Source organism: Megalopta genalis, chromosome 8 (assembly GCF_051020955.1).
Source record: "Megalopta genalis isolate 19385.01 chromosome 8, iyMegGena1_principal, whole genome shotgun sequence".
NCBI lineage: Eukaryota > Metazoa > Arthropoda > Insecta > Hymenoptera > Halictidae > Megalopta > Megalopta genalis.
In genome coordinates, this window is record NC_135020.1 from 20,415,643 (window position 1) to 20,440,256 (window position 24,614).

Consider the following 24,614-nt stretch of genomic DNA (forward strand, 5'->3'; position numbering starts at 1 on the left):
GCAATTGATGGATGTATATGCAAATAAGTTACACTGCATATGTACTTTATAAGAATGTAAAAATCAGGAATGTAAAGAGCGTGCAGTGTACTCGCGTGTATCAGTGAGCAGTGTTATGAAGTTTACTAAAATGTGTAAAACCAGAGGATTATAAATTTTTAAGCAGAAAGCGTAAGACCGTAAAAATTAAAAGCTTAAATCTGTGTAAAGTAATAGTTGCATTTCAACAGCGATACACAAAGAAAGAAATCGAAGATTCTCAGCAAGTAGAAACAGATAATCGAGGGCTAACAAACTTCTGTTGTCCAAATCTATCAATGAATGAAATGCACTTCGTTCGCGTTTCGATTGCGAGTCAAAAGATCCCGTGTGACGCTTTGAGTATTTGAAACGGCAACTAACCCAGAGTGCGGGTCAAGGTGAGAAATTACAACCGTTTGTCCTTGGTACATTTCGTAACTTACATACCTAGGTTTTGAAGAGGAATGGGTGGTCATTACGACGCGTCACAGCAAGACGTCCGCTTGAGTGACAAACTCTAACAATGAACGTTAACTGTCCCGTTCCAATTTTGATGAAACTTCGCAGGTGGGAGAGCCAAAAATAGAGGATACGTGTTATTCCTCGGGACTCAAGTTAAAGGGGTGAAATCGCGTTCAAGAAGTTGGCAACCACGAGGTAGTCTCGAAAACTGTGCAACGTAAAAGCATAGTGATCGGAGAATTTCAAAATTTTGGGAATGGTAATCCTTATCGTAAGTGAGATTCTACTTGGTTATTCATGTTAGCAAACGTGTTGTTAGAGGAATTTTTAAATAATAAGTTACTGCATATCAAATTGTGAAACTTTCATTTTTACAAGGTTGAAGAAGGTGTGCGCAAATTTTGGGTATGGAAACGTTATCTTCTAGTTATCTTCTAATAACACATGGCGAGATCCTTTTTTATTGAATAATCGAACAGCTTTTATAAATTATACATAAATAATACAAAACTTAATTACATTCATAAATTATGCATAAATAAATTGTAGCATTCAGTATAATATCATATGTGGCAGAAAACATGCGATCAAAATCATTACTGCAATTGTTGAACTAGCATTCTATGAGCCAATTTTTGTAAATGGATGTAGAATGATTTACGTATCTCGAAATCAACAAATATCAATTTCTAGATATAATTGAACAAGAAATTCGCGATTTAAAGATTGAATCTATTGTGCTGTGTGAAGTAGAAGTTAAAAATCATAATGGCATAATCTCCTCGATTACGAAGGAGAAACAATCAATCAAAATATTTTCGCCACATTGTAGTTAAAAATGCAATTAGATTAAAATCACAGGATGAACAAGTATGCGACTTCAAAGTTACATTGAACTAAAAAAGGTTAATTATTTCAGTGAATATCGGTAATGAAAAATAGTAATACGTACATAAATTACGAGAGTATAACAGGAAAGGTAACGATAGCGTATCCACAGCCATGTAGAAATTACAAAGAACATTTTAAGTATCACGATACAGCACGCGAATAATAATTACCACTTTTTAAAAGACTAACTTATTGTTTTGCAGTCCCTAATTCGCGCTCAGATTCAGCACAAAAATGGAAAATTTGGAAAGAGGAGATACGATTATTCGAGCCTTGCGTCTCGTTTTCATAGTTACCAATTGTTAATAATTATAAAAACGAGACGCGCAAGGCTCGAATAATCGTATCTCTTTTTCCCTAATTATCCACTTTTGTGCGCAATCTGAGCGCGAATTGGGGAGAAATTACTGTAGTTCGTCAGCTGACTGTTTCGTTCAGACAGAAGGCGCTACAGTAAATTCTCTCTAATTAACGCTCAGATTATACGCAAAAATGGACAATTTGGAAAGATGAGACATTACTCCTCAAACCTCGCGGCTCGTTTTTATAGTCGCCGATTGTCAACAACGATAAAAACGAGATGCAAGACTGGAATAATCGTACCTTCTCTTCCCAAATTGTCCATTTTTGTGTACAAGCTGTTGTTAGAGGATCGTATTGCAGTAAATTCTCCCTAATCTCTTCACATTGAATATTTTTTGTCGATCGTTCTCATTTAATGCGAACTTAAATAGTAAAATTAACGATTAAATAAATTATTCTACTAGGTCGACTTGTCAAGTGAATGAACACTGAAGTGGCATCAATACTCATTATTTACGAAGATATTTTACATTTAATTTTTATGATTTCCACGAATATTGGCCTACTAGAAACGTATTGCATTGAGTATGGTAGTGAAGACGATAAAGTGACAGGTTCTTAAATCTCTGTTGATTCAAATCACAAAATACAGTAAATTTTCCCTAATTGTCGCTTACATGCGCACAAAAAAGAACAATTTCGGAAGAAGAGATACGATTATTCAACCCTTGCGGCTCGTTTTTGTAGTTGTTAACAATTGCTAACTATAAAAACGAGCCACAAGGCTCGAATAATCGTACCTTCTCTTCAGAAATTGTCCACTTTTGTGTACAATATGAGCGTCAATTCAAGGGAATTTACCGTATAAGGGCCCCGATCTTCATCGATATCGGTACTTTCATCAACTCCGACACGAAACCGAACTCTTACACTTCGCCTGTGACGATATTGTTATTTGGCACGTTGATAATAACCGGTGCGGCGTTGCGTATGGTAGGCCAGTCGGTCGCGCGACTGGCCGACAAGCCTGCCGGTCGACTAGTCGATAACAAATTAATTACAGTTCGCCCGCGTAACACGTATTTAGTCTATAGGTGACGATAATCGAGGTAATTACAGGCGAAATTCGGAGCCTGGATATATAAGCATATAACACGAATGTAATAACCAAGGAGACAATGCCGCGCGATGAGCGGCGGCCAAGTGGTAGGGGCGGGGGCAGCCGAGAGACACAATCGCGTAATTGTAGCACATTGATCCGTCGAGGAAGACGAGCCCGAGTGTATAGGTGGGCGTTCGGGGCTTGGCAAACCTCGCTGAGACACGATTGATTGCTTGCGATCAGATTATGGCAATTAATGGCTCGAGTGCTACAGATCGGCCCGCTTGTAAATTAGTTCCGGTTCCGGGCCGGAGAACCTCCGGAATTCAACTTATCGCCGCAAGTACGTGGACGCGGGGCATAGACCGGAGCTGCATCCTCCCTTGCATAATCCATGGGACGCGCGCGGCTCTCCGTGCACGTGTCGAATATCGAAACGAATCTGCAGTTAGCCAGCTGCTGTGCCTACCTGGCCGCTGGCTCGCCCACCTTCCTTCCTTCCTTCCTTCCGCCTCGTCTCTCCTATCGCCTAGGTGAGCCGAGGATGCCGGAAGAAGTATCCCAGGCAGCTGCCGGCCTCCACGGCACGCGGCGCACCGAATTTAGCTCGAATATTTCTTGCACGCTTGGCCTGGGCTCGAGAGTGGCCAGTCAATTACTCGATACTATGGATTTAGCAGGTTACCGTATATCAGCGACTCGCCGATTTATGGTGCTCGCGCGCTTGTATTTTCAAGTGGCAGAACCGTCGAGCCTTCTCCTCTACCAGGCGCAGTACGCTCGCAAAGAAAAATATTGCGGACTATCTTTAACTATCTACGCGCTTGGACATCCGCCCCCTCCCCTGGCGAGCTGCATTTAACGGGGTGCCATTACCATGACGTGTGCACCTAAAACGGTACACTCTATAAGGTGTATTGACACTGAACCTACCAGAGTGCGGTTAAACGGCCGCTTTTTAAACATTGAACAACATTTTGGTGTTCGATGTTCTCGTTATACCGCTTCCACTAGTGTTATTTTTTCGCTCTGCTGTGCGGAAACTGTCGTCTACGAATGTGCACAAACGTAATTTATTAGTTACACTAACAGAAAACGATAGCACCATATTAGAATTTTCATTCTTGTCATTTGAAAGCAAGAAAATGAAGCTATCTGAAATTACCATGACGAATATCAAAGATGGTTCTTCGAAATTGATACATATTTTTGCAATGATATTTCCTGTAAAATTAGTGGATTGGTGTGCTGGGTCGAACGTTCGTTCAGATGTTCGTAATTCCTTCTATGAATGTAGAAATTTTGAAGTCTCGATGTATTATTTTATTGGTTATGTACCAGTAGCACGCGATCGTTAACGTTTTAGATTGAAATCGTTGATTTCAATATTTTAGGTGTTGGTTCTACCCCATGGTAGGCTTTTGGGTGGCTACAGTGTGTATACTATACAGAGTGTCCCAAAATTATGGTGCCTTCGGGAAATTAGAGATTCCTGAGGTCATTCCAAGCAACTTTTTCCTTTACAAAAATTTTCTCCGAGGCACTGTTAACGAGTTATTAACGAAAAGCACTGACCAATCAGAGGCGAGCTCGGCTGACGCGAAGCGGTCGAGCCAACGAACGGACGAAGCCCGGTTCCGCTCATTGGCTCGGCCGCCTCGCGTCAATCGAGCTCGCCACTCATTGGTCAGTGTTTTTCGTTAATAAGGAAAAAGTATTTTCGCTAAGGAAAAAGTTACTTCAAATAAGCTCGGAGACCCTTCATTTCCCGGGAATACCACAATTTTGGGATATCCTGTAGAATGAGTTTGCTTTCGTCAATAAAAATAAATTTCTAACCCCAGTTTTGTGATATGATCGTAAGTTATTACGACGAAGAGGAAACATCACAAAATTACAAATTAATGCACTTGAGTTAAGTTATTATTCGATTGGTCCAGGCAATGAGCATTATCGATCATTCGAAAGGATTTAAAATAGCCGATCGCAATAACCTCGCACTACAACAAAATTACAATACACTCGTTATGAAGTTTTCGAACAGAGTCGCTTATAAATCTGAATGTTACATTTCTCTCGTACATTTCTTTTAAATACGAAATGAAATTATACTCTTCCATTATGAATATTTAAATATTAAAGCAAAGATTGTCTCAAGGGATGACTCATACGTGACTGACGGGGACTTAACATATAACCTGTTAACCGGGGAATTAATTTCTGTTCAACTCGTTATACAATGGGGATTTTTTTCTTGGCAGAGAGAAGTTATATTGTCACGATTAAGGTATTTAAAAAATCACTTTTTACTTGCTGAATATTTATTTTGACAAAATATTTTATGACGTATTTATATATAAATTATAATATATAAATAAAAATATTTCCGATGTTCCTTAGTTACATCGTTGTTCAATATATTTATACAGGGTGTCCGATCCATATAATCTATAAATTAAAGTAACTCGTTAATCACGCGCTGTATAAAAAATGTTTACTATAAAAATTAAATGGTTTCAAGGTCATGTCAACTACTACAAGAAGACATACATTTTTCTTGTAAATGGACACGTAAAGGGCAAATGAAGATCCACATTGTTCATTTTAAATTGAATCATATAATTTTGAATATACTAATCGATTCAGTTCACCATACCGAGAATATAAAAATATTGGACCAAGCGTAGCAAAAAATTACGAGTTTTCGAGACATTTGAGTGCAAATATTGCAATCGTATCAAACGTATGAACGTACGTATAGGTAGCAATAGCGTCAGGTAGCAATAAAACAAAATCAAGCGCAATGTTTCTTGCCAATACATTGAATAACAACGTAATAAAATTTTGCTTTTCCATCCTACTTAAATAAACGCTGTAAAAAAAACACTCGAATGTTCAAATGTTCGCTCGGCAATACTCGTCAAAATCAATGTCACCTCAAAGCAGTCAAAATTGACACGACTATGACTCTGCAATGTTTGCACTCGTATATCTCGTAAACTAAGAATCGTTTGTCACATGTTGGCCGATATTTTGTTGATCAGAATGACGAACTGAATCGAAAAGTGTATTCAAAATTATATGATTCCCTTTGAAGAAACAAAGTCAACCTTCATTTGCCTCGCACGCATGCACTTACAGAAAAATCAATTATGTCATTTTGTAGCCTCCTCGAAACCATTTAATTTCTGTGGGAAACACTTTTTATATACTGTGCAATTAACGAGTTGTTTGTACTCATAAATTAAAATCGGACACCCCGTATATCCTGGTAGTTATTACACAATTTTCCTTAGTATATCCTGACAGCCATAGTAATACTACATATAAAAAAATGTTATAGCGGTGTTCGAAACTAAACCGTGCAAATGCGAAGTGTTACCATATGCTCACGCTAGGTTTTAATGAATAAAGGCGACGTAAAGCCAAACGCGCTCCACACATACAGTACTGTCTCCCTTACTGACGCTCAAATTGTGCCAAAAAATGGACAATTTGGGAAGAAGAGATACGATTATTCGAGCCTTGCAACTCGTTTTTATAGTTGTTGACAATCGATAACCATAAAAAATAAGCCACAAGGCTCGAACAATCGTATCTCCTTTTCCGAAATTGTCCATTTTTATGGACAATCCGAGCGTCAATTGGAGAGACATTATTGTATTACTTTTAACAAGTTCCACGACGAAATGTTTTGTCACACCCGGGTTAACCGGTTAACCACGTAGGCTGATTTTGCAATCGGTTCGTCCGGGATTTTTCAGTCCATGTGGGACAGTGCATTCGATTCTTCTCGTGTTTCAAAGACCGGACCAGCGAGACTCGGTTTTTCAAACCGTTAACTCAAAACGCGGCGAGCACGGCCGAGCTTGCAGTTCGTAAACCGCAATCGGCCGACATTCGACGCGCAACTTTGAATCGATCCTCTCGCGTCGCGTCGGACGCTTTTCAACGTTTTCACCGGGTCGTCCGGAACCGGGCGTCCGGTCGCGCGCGCGACAGCCAACGCCCACTTTTCACGGCCGCCGAAAGCTTTGGAATCCGATCGATAATCGCCGGCTAATCGGACAATTGTTTGTCGCGCGTAAGCGAATGTTGGCGCTTTTACAGCCGAGAGCCCGGCTCGTTCGTTTCCTTTTGCGGGACCGGACGGGACGGGGGACGGCCGCGTGTCTGCTCGCAAGACCCTCTCGAGTCTCCCGAGCCGAGTGTCATCGACTCGATCGCGGGAGACGAATTGGTGCGCGTCAGCTGGACCAAATCGAATCTCGCGGTGCTCCAGCATCGGGAAAACAGCGAAGGGAATCGGAAGAGGCTGAGACTGGGACGTGAAGCTGTGGGTTAATGGATGCGGCAAGTGGCATCTCTGGTCATGGAGAACAGTGGTCCCTTTCCTCAAAATGAGATCGGTGGTCTTATAGTTTTCGGATTGCCGAATTCGAATATGTTATCACAATGTTAAGGTCGAAGTCGTAAATCCGCCGACGTGAGCACTGTTTTCAAGCTGATTTTTGCGAATATTAATAATTTTCCGATACTTCGTTATGATTATATAATTAGAATATAAAATTTAATACGATGATCTTAATTTCAACATCTTCAACGTTGTTCGGGAAGAACGATGATGTGCACTGTTTGCGACTTTTTTATTTTAAAAATGGGCTGTCACGGACAAAGTTTCTCGATTCGATATCGCAAATCTTATCTTACTTTGAGTCATGAGTCTTGCTAGAGCAGACTATAGCAATTTTTTTCTTCTTTGTTATGCCATAATATGGCAACGATTTGAGATCATTTCAGGTTATGTCAAGGTTAGCAACAACAACAACATATTTTACTTCGTTTATGTGCAAAATTCATCGTTCTGAAATAGTAGTCGCAAATGTAATCGATTATAAACGATATGATCGCAAGCAATATGATTACAAACAGTATAATAATAAACAGCGTAATATCAGCTATAAGTATCGAATAATATATAATATAATAAAAAATTCCATTTTATAGATAGTCAAAATAATTTCGATATCTATGATAAAAAATTATGATGAACGACATTCTTTTTTACTCTCAAAATTTTCGTTGTAACGTTATAACTGTGTGAAAAAGCAACATGGCCGAGAGTTTGACAAATTATCTAAAATTAGAGACCTCATACTTTCAAATCAGTGATCGATACAATAATCTCTGCTGGCGTTATGATCATTCGAACTTGTCTCAATTTCTCTGGTTCAATTGTTAATTGGTATTGGTTTTTAATTGTTAAACACTGTCGTTCGCTCTTAGTTTTAATTTGAACATCCAAACTCTTTCTTTTGATAGTAGCAAGATACTAAATGTTGCACGCGTACAATATTTACAGACAATATTCAAGACACGATTTACAGTCGCTTTTAGCAGCATCTGATTCCATTATGGTCAGCTTTTGGGAAAAGGGTCGCGCCATCATTGCGCAACGTCCCAGCAGAGCCATGAGAGGTACGATTGCTGCCGTTGTCGTTGTCATTGTCGTTGCAGCGGTCCTCGGCCGTTATTTACACGGCCTCCTTTCCTTTTCAAAGGAACACACCTTCTTCGAATCGTGGCTGGTTATTCTCCGCGGGAGAAACAGAGATGAAGAGCGGGAGCTTCGACTTTGTAGGGATTTGCGAGCCACGACAGCATCCAGCGAGATTGACTTTTGGGGGTGGAGGGGGGGGGGCGGTTCTTTGTATAGCGAAAGAATTTTCTTGCTCGCATGCGAGCACACGAAATCCCGATCAAGGGCAGACCCCGAGCAAATATTATTGCTTCGTGCATAGTTCTCGAAGGAAAAGAATGATTAAACTGCCTTCGCGCAGCGATTGGTCCTACCACGATGGCGCTGGATCTATTTGTTCTATTATTTAGGAAAAGGAATCGTTTAGTTCGCAAATGTTTGGAATGCCAATAGTGAGATCTTGAATTTGACTGTATCGATTGTTTGTTCCCGATGGTGAAAAACGGTTTCGTCTTCTTCTCTGGAGATTATTGACATTATCGTTATTGACTTGTAGGAGAGATGACACTAAGTGTCCTAGTTTCATCTACTTTATGTCGATTATCCGACTTCAAATGTACGCGATGCCATTAATCTGCTTTTACATTTATATATTACTTTTTTTCGATTTTTTTTGAAACGCGCATTTTCTCCCTTTTATAAATTGGTTGCATCGAAACGATCGTTGATATTTATGATTGGCCAGTGAAGCTTTGAACTGAAATAGCAAAGCTTTCAAAATGATAATCCAGCCATGAAATATTTTGTTGAAAAAGCTTTTAAGCCAATCAGGTCTAGCCTCTTTATTTTACCGTCAGGAAGTACGTACCAGCTTAATGCAAGAATATTTTCACCTCGTTAAACTTGTCCACGTTTGATTGCCAAGGTTATTACGTAGGTTATTCGTGCAAATTATGTTTCCTTTATAATGACACATTTTAAAGAAACACAGGTTGCAACGCGAACAGAAAAGAATCGAACGTTTCGCGACATCTAAAAGAAGAAAACAGGAAAATCTTCTGATATGACTGAAATTAAATGGAATTGACGTAAGCAATGTTTATATTCACGATGAAGGACACAGACAACGATCGACAGCGATCGAAATGGTGGCATCGGACTATTTTCTTTGGGGTTATTTGAAAAGCAAAGTTTATGCCAACAAACCAGCAACAATTCATGACCTAAACAACAACGTTAGAAATGAAATTGGTGAATTAAACGAATTGATATTGATGTAAAATATTGGTGTAATCGTGGTAGTCATTTGACAGATGCCATCTTTTACACATAATTGTCACATTTGATAATTAAATTAAAAAGCCAATAAAATTCAAAGTAATTTGTTTTTTCATTAAAAAAAAAAATAGTCTATAGTTAGATAATCCTGTAGATTGTATCCTTCTTTCCCATTTTTATCTCTGAGGTCGCGATGCAAAAGGCGATCGATAAAGGCAGACGACATGTCATTAAAATCGACGATAATTACTACGTCGTTCGACAAAGCAACCGTGATGAAGGGAGTATCAACCAAAGTGCCCCGACACAGTGCACTTCATACCAGGAAATTAGAAATATACTGGTAGGTTCGAGGCTGGAAAAGTATCGATACGAGCGAGGCGGCTAATTCCAGCGATTGGCGTCCATTATTGAGTGGTCCAATTAAACCGAGCATTCCGAGACAGGTGGAATCGAAGAGCAGCGCAAGGAGGAAGCGAACTCTCGCCTCGTTAGGGCCGCGGTGGCACGGGAGGGAAGCGAAACGAAGAGCCCGATCCCTTCGTTTCTCCTAATTAAGCCGCCGACGCTCCCGCGATGTCTGACCGGAATTCCGGAGGGGAAATTCGCAACGGTTCGATTCTTCTCGCGCTCCTCGTTTTAAACAGCGCAGCCTCGTCTGATTGTGACGGGCAATTGCCCGGTCAAAGGCGGTTTAATTGGATATCCTGCGCTCGTCAACCGGCTGCGTTCCGTCACGCGATTTTTCGAGGGTGCCCCTTAAACGGCAATTCCCCGTGACTCGATGCCTCTCGGCCACTCGAAGACGAATGGCTGATCAAAAAGCGATCCGATCGACATATTTGATCGCGTTTCACCTTCCGGCTACGGTTTCGTTCTTTTCGAACACCCCGCTCAACTTTGCTAAACGAATTAGTGCGATACAACGTTTCATTATGCGACTCAAAACGAAGCTACAAATTCTCGTAGTCTTTTTTTTATCGAATCATTACTCGGACTGAAATCGTTTCCTATCCTCGAACGTATAGTACATATTAATATTTCTTGAGGAAAGAAAAGTCATTTATAATTTGTTTTTATAATAAAAATGATTTTTAGTTTTGTATAGATGCATGTTTTAGATTTCTATGAATTTTGATTATGTTTCGGTTTCCTTGGCGTACGATAAGGAACGCAACAGTCGATCGAACAGATATGTTTATTCTTCATAGTGCAGCGTTCGTTTACCATTTGTTATAACGTCGCAAATTTTCTAATAATTAAAATGTAGCGTGTCGCAGCGTGCTTGCTGTTGAAGAGTGATTACTTTTCATTCCGAGGGAGTACAATGTTATTTATATTGAATTATATGTAATGTAATTTCAATATAAATAATTTTGTACTGTTTGTGTATATATATAAATTATATTGTGGGAGTCTCGAATATGATTGAAATAATAAGACATAACAATTAAACGAACTGAATTTATTTTTTAGAATCAATAATATGGAAGAAGCAACCTCATTTTCTGCTACATTCAGATCAGATCTTTTCAAATCAAATCAATTGTAACTAGATTACAACATTTTTAAATCTGCTGTTTTAACAAATTAAAATATCTCTTGCATAGAAAGTGTTACAAATATTAATTACGCGAAATTCAAAACAAGAAGTGATTTCATTTGATAACAACACGGTGAAATACGTCAGAGAGCAAAATCGTCTTCATCTATAAGCAAACGCTTAATTATTCCAAGATATTATTTAAATTCCTTGTTTCCAAATATATTATTTGTATTCAGGAAAAATGTCCCGCCTTTTTAACTATCGTACATTGCACACGAAATGGAAAACCGAAAAATTATAACAGCTAGAATTGCAACAAAAATGGACCTTTTATCCATCATGCTAGCGTTAATTAAGATATGTTCTGTTCGGTAACAATTCGCTAAATACTACTGAATTGTTTAAACATATTAGAAAGAGTTTTAAAATTACTGTTCGCTGCCCAGAAGAAGTCCGCTGAAGAAAAGTGTAGGACCGATCGCCACCAACATAACCTCCACCACATAATCCATTCTAACACCCTCGCAGAAGTAGGATGAATGCGTTTTCCTCATTGACAGAAATGATCCCTTCCTATTAGCCGAAAATGCACGCAACACGGAATTGCCACGAAAATTCGAGGGACTCGAGTCCGACCGATTATAAACAAACAACGTCACCGGACTGTCGTCACGTCTCGCTCCGCCGTGATCTCCGTCGTCGCTAGGAGCACATCAGACGCGTGGCCTGTCGCTTCGGTGTGTGTTTGTGTGTGTATGTGTGTGTGTCATTTACGCGACCACGGCCGAGCGAGCCGCGCGACGGGAAATAATAAGACCTAACAATTAAACGAACTGAATTTATTTTTTAGAATCAATAATATGGAAGAAGCAACCTCATTTTCTGCTACATTCAGATCAGATCTTTTCAAATCAAATCAATTGTAACTAGATTACAACATTTTTAAATCTGCTGTTTTAACAAATTAAAATATCTCTTGCATAGAAAGTGTTACAAATATTAATTACGCGAAATTCAAAACAAGAAGTGATTTCATTTGATAACAACACGGTGAAATACGTCAGAGAGCAAAATCGTCTTCATCTATAAGCAAACGCTTAATTATTCCAAGATATTATTTAAATTCCTTGTTTCCGAGTATATTATTTGTATTCAGGAAAAATGTCCCGCCTTTTTAACTATCGTACATTGCACACGAAATGAAAAACCGAAAAATTATAACAGCTAGAATTACAACAAATGGATCTTTTATCCATCATGCTAGCGTTAATTAAGATATGTTCTGTTCGGTAACAATTCGCTAAATACTACTGAATTGTTTAAACATATTAGAAAGAGTTTTAAAATTACTGTTCGCTGCCCAGAAGAAGTCCGCTGAAGAAAAGTGTAGGACCGATCGCCACCAACATAACCTCCACCACATAATCCATTCTAATAACCTTGCAGAAGTAGGATGAATGCGTTTCCCTCATTGACAGAAATGATCCCTTCCTATTAGCCGAAAATACACGCAACACGGAATTGCCACGAAAATTCGAGGGACTCGAGTCCGACCGATTATAAACAAACAACGTCACCGGACTGTCGTCACGTCTCGCTCCACCGTGATCTCCGTCGTCGCTAGGAGCACATCAGACGCGTGGCCTGTCGCTTCGGTGTGTGTTTGTGTGTGTATGTGTGTGTGTCATTTACGCGACCACGGCCGAGCGAGCCGCGCGACGGGAGTCAAGAGGCGTAGAACGATCGAGACAAAGTAAAACAGACGCAACAAATAGATGCAAGAGCGTAAACTTATCCCTAAAGTATTAATTTCAGATTCTTCTCATTAATACATGCATTGTTTGTAATTACTAATTAGCATCTTGATTAACTTTTCATTGTAAATGTGCTGTATTATACACATATCTTTTATATTTGCATTCTACCGTATGATTTTTTAAAACGGTTATCATACACGTCTTAAATATGTGTTCAATATTTATGAAGTATAAGTGAAAACAATCATTACAGTAAATCCTTTCCAATTGTCTCAGCTTGTAAACGAAAATGGACAATTTGGGAAGAGGAGTTACGATTACTCGAGCCTCGCGGTTCGATTTTATAGTTGTATAAAAACTATATTATAATAATTTATTAATATTAACATTTTATTAACACATTGAAGGCGGGGGATCTTGACGAAAGTATGCTAGGTAACGCGGCGACCGCCCCGCCTCGTTTTTCGTCCTAGAGCGGGCGATATTTTGTGTAATCATAAAAAAATTTAGACTTAAAAAAGTTTATTCAAACTCTTAAAACTAAAAGAAATATTAAAAAAGAACTAAACACTAATTACAAAAAATGTTTTAAAGTACATATTTATGGGAAGTCGAGATAAATCGTAGTACTACGACTCCCGCCTTTAATGTGTTAATATTGTATTATATATTATTATATTATATTAATATTGTATTATATATTATTATATTATATTAATATTATATTATTAATATATTATAATAATTAACTATATATATTGTATAAAAACTATAAATACTGTAATCTCATGTTCGTAGGCTTGCAATGCATGTATTATTCGAGTATAGAAATTTACGGATATCTTACGCTTACGTTAACGAACAACGTTAAGAACCCGGAGGTAATATCGGTTAACGAGAAATTGAAACCTACGCATAAACTAAATGACACAAGGGGCAAGGGGGGAATCGATCGCCCGTTCCACCCAGGCTCTTCCAATTTTTAGACTTTTGATTATTATTGGCTAAGTTATGCGCTGAACAACAAATGCAATTTGGTGGAGCGGGCGACCGGTTCCCCTTGTCCCTCGCGTTGCCGGTCTTTTCTCGTTTACCAATAGAAGTGGTTTCGTGAGATCGTAGAAGAGTACGGGCGTGCAGGTCATGCGGAGCGAGTGGGATACTCCCCTCCCCTTACTGCCACTTTGCCGAAATGGCGGACTTCTTCTGTGCAAGAAGACCGGCACAGTGTTTACTCAATAACACTAGATTTACGGAGCACGAAAAGAAAACAGTTGTTTTATATTAGTTTATAATATATTAGTATATATATTATAATATAATATAAAATATAATATATTAGGGTGTCCCATAAGTTCTTTCCGCGCCGCGCTATTAATGAATCTAACTGGTTGTGTTTATATAAACACGCAGACTTACCTCTTGGCTGTTTTGGGTATCGCTTTCAGTCATCCCAGAGCTCTTTTACAGTACGTTTCGTTGGTGACAAAGTTCCTTATAAAATTTTTTCTACGCCGTTCAATATGGGTAGCCAAAAGAAGCATTTGCGGCATGTTATGCTTCATTGCTTTAAAAAAAGTGATAGGGCAAAGAACACTGCAAACGAGATTTGTACCGTTTACGGTGATGGTTCTACGACTATTAGGACAGTCTGCAATTGGTTTAAGAGATTTAGAGCTGGCAATTATGATTTGAAAGATGAAGGCCGCAGCAGCCGTTCAACACCGATGGATGCGGACCTTGTCAAAGATATGCTCGCTGAAAATCCGCGATATAGTGTGCGCGAGATAGCGGATGCCACTAACATACCCAGGACAACGGTACATAAGCATTTAATCAAGATGGAATATGTGAATCGATTCGAAGTTCCACACCGTCAAATTTTCATCACGACAACGCAAAACCACATGTTGCGTTGGTCGTAAGACAAAAATTATTGCAGTTTGATTGAGACGTTTTACCTTATCCTCCGTACTCCCCAGACATTGCTCCATCCGATTATTACTTGTTCTTCTCGTTAAAAAAATTCTCTCCGTGAAAAACGGTTTAAATTCGTAAGCGAAATAAAAACGCACCTTGATCAAAATTTTGCAAATAAGCCTCAACAATCTTGGAAAGACGGCATAATGAGGCTTCCTGAAAGATGGAAGAAGGTAATAGAGCAGAACGGTTCATATATAACTCGATAAATCAACTTTAAACAACAAATATCGTGTAGTCATTTCGCATCAGAGAAAAGGAAAGAACTTATGGGACACCCTAATATTAGTATATATATTAGTAATAATAAATTAGTAATAATAATTATAATTAGTAGTGACAAGTGTCATTGTAACATTCTCCGTAAGCGACATATAAATTGAATAAGTAACTCATAATGTAGTGATAAAATAACGTAAATCTAGTGATAAAACTGTTGCTACGATTGATATTAGAATCCCGAAAGGAAAACAGTCTCCTTATAAGGAGATATAATCCATAATTCAGGGATACGAATTGTTATGGTTAGGCGCCGTAGTTCAGAGTCAAATCTGCCACTTTCTTTCCTTAATTTAAAGACGGTAGTGGGCGCGTTGAATTGTTATTCCACTTGAACAATAACTTCGTTCTAGTTAATTATCAGTAATCCATTAAAACACAGTAAGTACTCCATACGAAATTCTACATGAAACGAACGCGTACGGATTGCCGCACGAATCATTGAAATTTCTGAATCCTTTAGACTAATCGATTTCGTCGCAAACAGAAAATGAAGCATCCGCTCGCGACCCTCTTAATATTTCGTTTGGTAAATCGAACGGTGAAATTACACTTTCCGATCGGGTTAAATCGATCAGGTTAAACGCGACGCTGCATTTTCCATTACGGCCGCTCCGAGCGACGATTATATACGCGAAACAACGTAGCGCAAATAAGCGAATTGCGGTGGACTCCGTTATGTTCTGCGTTTTATTCGCTGAACGGTTTAAATGTCTGCTGTCGGTTTAACATATGTATACATACTCTGTCTTGTTAATTAACTGCGCTTATGCCGCGAAGCAACGTCAATTAAAAGATCGCTATTTCACCGGGAAAGAAGTTGGTCCCGTTTCTGGCGCAGTTTCTGTTTCAATCACTGTCAATTAGCTTCGAGTTACTATCCGACTAAAGCCGCGTCGCGTCAAGGCAGTTGGTCATCTTTGAAAGTAGCTAGTGTTACAGCGATCGCGTTGCATCATCGTTATCAGTTGCGGCACGATAACGAACTCGGGCTTTAGCTCATTAGGATCCAGCGAAGAAACTTCGACGCTTAACGATTTCGTAATACCGAAACGGGGCGGGAGGGGGGGAGGCGTCACGGCATACGGTAATCTGGGTAATGTATCTTCGTAGCCAAAATGAAAAATACGTATGCATCAGCTTTTTTTCAACACAATATAATTAATTAATCATTCGCACTCGAAGACGTTTTAACTATAAATTCAAAATAGTTTCGCGGATCTATGTTATTTACATTTACGTGACGTAGTTCATTTGATGCATGTAAAATTGAGTCTTACGATTCATACAGCGGTTACACTTTTAACAGTTTCTGAAATGTAAAGAAATTCGATGATCTAAAAGTTATTGTAGAACGTGTTATAACAATTTTTAGTGGTGCCTCGGAGTCACCATTCTAGGACAAATGGTTAATACTATTAATATTTTATGTAACATAGATACAAGTATACGTATGTTACTAGTATGTACATAATATGTATGATGTGACATTATGAATGTGTAAGTCTGTATAACTATATATAAGTAGAACTGTAGATATATAGTTATAGTATAATAATAATTTAATAGGTAACAAAATAATTATATAAATAAGTTCAATATACATAATTTATGCATTATTGTACACGAAATACGCACAAAATTCAGTAGGTTTGTTCAAATTTAGACTATTGGACTTACTTATATTATATAATATTAATATATATTTCAATATATATTAATATTATATATATTATTATATAATATAATAAAAATAAATATAGTATATAAAAAATATATATATATATTATATAAAAAAGAAAATATATATATAATAATACTTATATTATTATGCACGCTACGGTTGCTAGAGATTGCAGTTAAAATTTATATGACCTTAGTAATTGTTTCAGCTTTTATATGAGAAAGCTTCGATATGCTTATGACGCTTTATAACTTTCTTAAAACCCTCCTAAAAGTTTGAATTATTATAAACTTCACGCTATTCGAACAAGGAACAAAGAATGCTTAAAACCAGATTAAATACTTACCAGCTAATGTATACAAAATCATCGTTAAAAACCTGTTTTCTAAAATTCCATAATTGGTGTGTAAAACGAATTTCACTATCAATTTTATGACGTTGTTTTCAGAACGCCGTATCTCGTCACAGGATCATCCGACACGAATAATATTTTGGATTTGGGAGCGAACACAACTTTATATAGTTAATTAATAGTTATATTAATAACTTGATATAGTTAAAACCTTCCACGAATGGGAAACACCCAGAAGTTTTAAATGTTAATGACTATCGAAATATACACGATAATCGAGTGCGGCTTTTATATTGCAAGAATGTGTAGAATTGAATAACAACTTAAAAATTACTGATTTTTAAAAATAAATATTACTAATAAATAACAAATAAAATATTACTAATAAATAACAAATAAAATATTACTACTAATAATAAAATATAATTATTATTATATAATTTACTTTTTAATTTAATTTAATTTATTTATTTTAATTATTATTATATAAAATATAATAATTATTATCATAATAATACATAAGGGATTTTTCGGGATGCGATTTTCATCTTAACACGAAGTACACGGCTTCATGAGTTGAAAAATTAAAAGAAAAAGAAACAATGTGGGTACATTGTTCCCCACGCATTCAAGTATCTGAAAAAAAGAACAAACATTTGACAATTCAAATAAAATGTGTAAAATCGTTAAATGTCCGCCTTTTCGGGCCAAATATTCCACCGTGCGTCGCGTCGATCCATTTTAGGTGGGCGTCATCCGTAAAATTATGGGATTCGTTTCACCGTTCCGTATGTGCGGCTAGAACCGTTTCGATCCCTTCAGGATTCAACACGATTTGACTCGATCCGATTCGGTGAACGGAAGCAAACGAATCTCTCTCAGTTAAGACCAGCCGGAAACATCCATCGAAGTTACGGCAAGTTCCCAAAATACTGTATGGAAAACCGTATCATTCCCCAGCCCGTAGTTTCAAAGTCAATTTCAAGTTTGACGGGACGTTAAAGGTAGCGCGAAATTTCCATAAAATAGAAGCGCGAGCGGGAGTGGTCCTCTCGAATCCGCCCTCCTTATCTGGTAATGCGGACTGGAATAATTGTCATCGAATCGAAGTCGATCGAAATCGGCCCGAGCGGCTCGCAGCCGCACACGTTTGCGGCTCCATTCCCGAAATTAATAGCCGCGCTGCGCTCGAATCGATTGTCGTGCTTTGCGCGGCAAATTATTACTTTCTGCTGGCTGTAGTATACGTGCTCGATTAATTATGTACCGCTTGACCCCCGAAGGCTGTTGGCCCGCAGCGATCGCGATAGTTTGCTCTGCAGCACTCCGTGCGGTTTCGGCAAAGGGAATGTCCTGTTATAATTTCGGTGTCGTTCGAAACGTCGTTTACAGGGTGCATCGAATGCCCGGGTTTTGCTCCATGCACGCCGACTTCTATTTTTCCTTAAATTAAATTCAGTTATATCGACCGTTCTCACTTGCTGCAAAATATAAGCCACCGAGTAACGAATTCAACTGAAATTGCTGTCTGAATTTGCACGAGCTAGGAGTGGAAATTATTGCCGATGTGAATTAAATGGGTACATTTTGTGATAAATATTTTAACAAAATCCGACGAATTTCGGAAAAGTCGACACACGGTCCTTCTCTTTTTTTAAGTTATTTTTTAGTTGCATTAGGTAGAAGTACATTCAGAGATTAGCGTTGTTAAACTCTTTAAGCGTCTAAACGGTTCTTTACGTATTAAAGAAATTGAACTAATTTTGATGATGATGGCATAAGGTTTTCTAGCGATGTCCCTAATCTGCATGATAAGAAACGAAACGACGGTAGAATGCCAATTAATCCTCATAAAATAATTAACGTAATTCAAGGAAATCCGAAATGTACAATAACGACACGTAACAAGAAATATTACGCTTTAATCAGGATGATTTATCTTGGCAGTCATATACTATATATATTAAATTTAATCTCGACCAATCGTCATTTATTTCCACTTTAAAATTCTTTCAAAGGACGATACTTTTCTTAACAGAGCTTCGTAACGGTGTCAGAAGAAAACAACGAGTTCCGGCTCGCTTTATTATGTGCGCAGAATAATGTCGTTGGTTTCTTCATCGCGAAACTGGAGATTTCTATGCTAAATAAAAATTGCTTGCATCAATTGTAAAGAACGAAAGCCTGCATAAAGTATCCTCCTCCGCGTGCTGACTTTAATAAGCTGTAATCAGTACATTGATATACTCAGATTCTGTTTATTATGTCCGATTGCATCCACTGATTTCTGTTATAAATCCATACAGTCCACGATTATGATTTTCACGAGTGTTACTTTAACTTACTATTAAAATATCATTTTCATGATTACGAAATCGATGAAGTATCAAGAATAAAATATTATAGAATTAAAATATAGAATAAAAGTAGAAAATAGAATAGAAAATATAGAATGAAATATTAATTCTTCAGAATAAATTGTTAGATCAGAAAGAAATTAAAAATTTGTCTTCGAAACAACAGTCTTAAGCCTGTACGTATTGTCTAAAAAATCTCTCCAAAAATGCCCTAAGATTGTACGTACGTATTAATATACATCTTGCAACAAACGCACACAGATTCAAGGAACAAACTTGCACGCGCCCCGACACACCTGTGAGGTATATCCGCTGTCAACTCGACTCTAAATCAGGGGAGCTTAGTGGCGAGAGCACTCATTTCCTGCCCCGTTACCGGTCACAGTGAATAATTAAATTTCCTACAGTCTTCGCAGGTGACTGATCTCGGGCTAATTGCGATGATAAAGCACACGATTCACGTAATTTCTAACGAGTCGAGCCGAGGCGACGGGCTGCTTCGTGAAATCCTGAGGAACTCGTGACAGTGGATTCGTGTGCTTCGTACGAACGCTGTGCGGCGCACGAATAACCGCGTTCTCCATCCGCAACGGGGGAAATTGAATCCTATAAACGGATTATTGGACTGACAACGGAAGAACCTCAATTACTGGACTTCGATTTTAATAGCTGAACTATCAGGCATTAAGAGCAATTAATTTATAATGTTTCGCAAAAAAACGAGACTACTTTTTTCGTAATTCTTGAAAATATGGAAGAATATATGCGTTGTGAAAACCCCTTAACTCGAATTTTATGAAACGGGGAAAAATCTTCGAGTTATAGAGGTTTCGAGTTAGATACGTTCAAGAAACGAAAATCCGATGTACAGTGATTCCCATTAATATGAATATAATACTAGATTATATAATACTAATATAACACTAATATAAAATAATATACCAATAATATATAATAATAATACATATAATATAAAATAATATACCAATAATATATAATAATAATACATATAATATAAAGTAATATACCAATAATATATAATAATAATATATATATAATATAAAATAATATACCACAATAATATATAATAATATACCAAATAATACCAATCTTCTAGACCATAACTAGAATACTTTCTTCAAAATTTTGCTATTGCTTAGAATGACAAAAAAAAGACATAAAAAATCTCACGTCTTTTTAACTTTTTTTATCTGAGCCTATAACGAAAATTTAAAAGAATTTGTTTTGGAGTAAAACGATTTCTGAGCAAAGTACAACTTCCATCGAATGTCCATGCAACCTAATGCAATGAAATTTCTCAGAGAGATTACAAACGTAAAAATTCGATGTTAATGTTAAAATCGTGTCGCCTCAATTTTAACCTGAAGATATCTTTATAGGAATAGAGGACAGATAGAGTGGCGCGGATATTGATGGATTATTTACATCGATGAATATTGAATCGTACTGATTTATATTCGACGTTCTCGTATTGGGATTTTAACCTTAAACATCGAATGACGATTAGCATTGAACATTATGTATGATAAACCGCGGTCGAATTCCAACATAAACAAAAGTATTCTGGATGAACGCATACCGAATCTAGTATCATTTCATCAACCACAACCTACCTCAACGCAATTTCGATAACTTCAATTTATCGTAACGATCATTTCGTCTTGTATGCGCATGATTCTAATTGTTTAGAATTTTAGAATGATCTATTTTATGTAAATAAGTTAAATAAATTAGTAAAATAAGTAAAGTACATGAAATAAGAATTTATACGCTATAATTATACTATTTTACACTAATTTATACACTATACAGGGTATCCCAAAATCGGTGGTATAACCAAGAACGGGTTGATTTTATATGAAAAAATAAGTCGAAAATAAGGAATACAATTTTTTCATTCGCGATTTTGTTGTCGATAAAATCAACTAAGTACACGTACTCGTTGAATCATCAATGCCCTAATTTAAGCTACGGTTTAGATTAGGGCTCGGAATTAACCAGCACGCAACATTCAGATCGCAAGGGCTACGTCTCTCGACTCCCGTCGCGCGTGTCGCTCCCCATGGTCGCCACTTTCGGCTCGGAGCACCTCAGGCGCGTGTGCATGTCGCTTGTATATGTGTGTGCAGCATTTAGCCGATTACCGGAAAGCAAGTCGCGCGTCGGTAGTCGGGAGGCGTAGCCCTCGCGGTCCTCGTGTTGCGTGCTGGTCAATTCCGATGCCTGGTTTAGATTGGTAGATCTCGATAGCAGTAATATGTCGCTTGTAAATATAATTAGTATCAACACGATGTTTTGTATCACTCATTTCTATCTGTGGATTTAGAGTAGATTTAAATGAAAATAAGACATGCAAAATTCAGTTACTAATTTCCTTTATTAATCCAAAAATTGTTCGAAATGCTGAATATTCAAAGTCAATTTTTTTACGACAACAAAGCTTCAACTGGACAAATTTTGTTCCTTATTTTTGATTTGATTTTTTATGTAGAATCCTCTTCTCCTCGGTTGTACCACCGACGCTAGGACACCCTGTATATGTTAGGTTATTAAGTATGAAATGTCCGATTTTGAGACTGAAAGTTTGGTTTATTATATCTCGGGCCTTGCTCTCAGGTCGCCCGCGTGGTTCATTTTGGATATCAAAATCTCCAGATCGGAATTTTTCAAACCACCTCGTTAACTTTTCGACTTGACTGCGCTGCATTAGTTCCACGACGGAACTCACATTCGAAAATAATGCGAATTTTTGACTTATTCATGACTTGTAATATTTAACCCTCAGACGACAGTACGATAGACTATTAAAAACAAAAGAGTGCGTCTGAAAGCCAGATGGCGTATCCCTTCTCGCTGCAAAAAGAAAACAAAGGACAGTCGAAGTGAAATATCGGAAACATCGGATATCAAACTTGATGCTTTAGGTAATCGGACATTTCATACTTAATGACCTAATAATATATTATATAATTTGTGGATTTTATGCATTTATGCTACAATTGAGTAGTTGTAATGCATACAATGTATTTGTACTGTTGTAATACATACACATACATACATTGAGTAGTTGTAATTAAAAATAGTAAAAAGATTAGAAAAATTAAAAAATTTTAATCTATAAAATTATTGTAAACGATGGAGTAAAAACAGAATTAATGACATAATAATTTGTGTCCCCCAGGAAACCATGCAACTTTTGTTTGAAACGTCTTTTCATACAGCGAATAACGTACGAGTTATTTGAAGTGATCTTACGCTGTACATCGGTGCACATAAAATGTCGAATTTTGTTTCTTCTCCTGGTTTCGTTATTCATTTGTTTTTCGCGTGTATTTTTGAACAATTTGATCGTCGATTGCGAGATTAGCATCTTGAAAAAGACCAGACGAGCGAGACTTTTGCAAACTACCAACTATCGGAGGAACGGACAGGTCGTAGAAGTTGCGCGAGAACTAACTCACGATAAAACAGAATGACAAGGGTCGAATGGATTCTAAGGTCGGTGGTTCTTCTGACAGATGCCACGTCAATTTCAGCTCGAGGGGCAGGCCTGGCTATTAAAACGGAGATCTATTAAGATGACAAGCCTTCGGCATTAACACTCCCCGAACGGCCAAGCACCCTGTCATCTGCTCTTGTAATTTCGGTCAAAGTCCGACAATCTCGGTCACTCGTTAACGAAAGTTTTCTCGACGAGACAGGTCAATTTAATTAGGCGAGCAGTCATCAGGATGAACGTCCATGTATACATTTTATTTTCGTGAAATGGAAAAGGATTACGAAGTTAAGAGGTGTTTATTTTATTTGAAACATCTATCAATTTGATCCGCATCTTCGTTTCTAAATCAGAGAATTGTAATGATCATTGTTGACATTAAAATTTGCCAGATGGATCAATAGAATTTGTCCATGACTTTGAAAAATGCTTTCATGAGAAATCTTTTGAGGAATTTGTTGGAATTATTTGCTGTGCGAAGAAGTTTTTGCACGTGGAAGTTAATAATCTTGATCTTTTGCAATTAGACTTGCAAAATCGATATTATATTCGACTTGGAAAAATATTTCTTTACATGTGAACGAGTTGTATCTTTTTATTATCGCGACAGGTCTCGTCGTTGTACATCATTAACCCTTTCGCTGCTATAGACACGCTCGGCTATAGACACTTTCTCTCAGCGGACAGCGCCTTCTGGCGCTCGATTATTAAATTTTGTTATAATATATTATATTAATTGTCTATATTATTTAAGATTATTAAAAATTTCTAAAATTGTTATTATCATCATTATTACTATTATTGTTTGGCTGCCGTGTCGGCCAGTCGCCTCAAAGAAAAGACCAGCAAAATCGGTTTCACACACCGTCTTACGAGCGTCGCGCGTATCGTGTCGTTCGTACAGACAATCTACTATCGCGCCGGCTGCTGAGAGAGTAATTCATTTTCAGGCGTTCCGCAGCGAAAGGGTTAAAGATTGAAGAATTGTCCTCAAAACTTCTTAATATTTCACATAATATTGTCTCCAGATATGAGACTCTTAGAAGTTCTTATTATAATGCTAGAACGAAAAAGGACAATTCCAACAAAAACACCCAAATAAGACGTATAGGAAGCGATAGTTCAACAGACGATGAAGAAGGAATTATTCTAAATGATGAAAGTGATTATGAAGAAAATTATGACGCTGGACGTTTTTTTTTCAGACGCACATGATGAACAATATTTTCAATGTATGTGTACAAAGTGTTACCGATATAAATCTACGAAGACTGTGCAGCTGAAAAAAAAACAAATTTTGTGTGTCGAACGTGTGAAAAGAAACGAAAAAAAGATAAATTTCCTGAGAAAGCCAAATTGGTTCTCACATTAGAAGCCCATTTCTCAAATCTGTGAATTTGCATATTTTTAGTTTTTCCTTCATTACAAGCAAGCGTGTAATCTTCTCTTCTATATTTTCCAGTAAATTGTAAAAGAATACATATTTTAGCTTCTAAGCATCTACTTTTAGTAAAAGTGTTTTTAATCGAGAATTATGATTTAAAAAAATGGGTTTCACATTTACCTTTAATACGAATAACCATATTTATCTTATATTGTAGACAAA

General features: G+C 37.4%; 1 protein-coding gene and 1 long non-coding RNA gene across 2 annotated transcripts in view; one reads left to right on the forward strand and one right to left on the reverse strand.

Annotated features, from left to right (window-relative positions):
• The window catches only part of LOC143259987 (uncharacterized), a 51,625-nt gene extending 38,855 nt beyond the window's left edge, over positions 1-12,770 (reverse strand). Inside the window, exon 1 of the long non-coding RNA XR_013034050.1 lies at positions 11,515-12,770. This is a non-coding gene — a long non-coding RNA (uncharacterized LOC143259987). The remainder of the gene's footprint in view (positions 1-11,514) is intronic.
• The window catches only part of nAChRalpha1 (nicotinic acetylcholine receptor alpha1), a 327,417-nt gene that overhangs the window by 118,874 nt on the left and 183,929 nt on the right, over positions 1-24,614 (forward strand). The gene's annotated exons all lie outside the window — the stretch shown is intronic.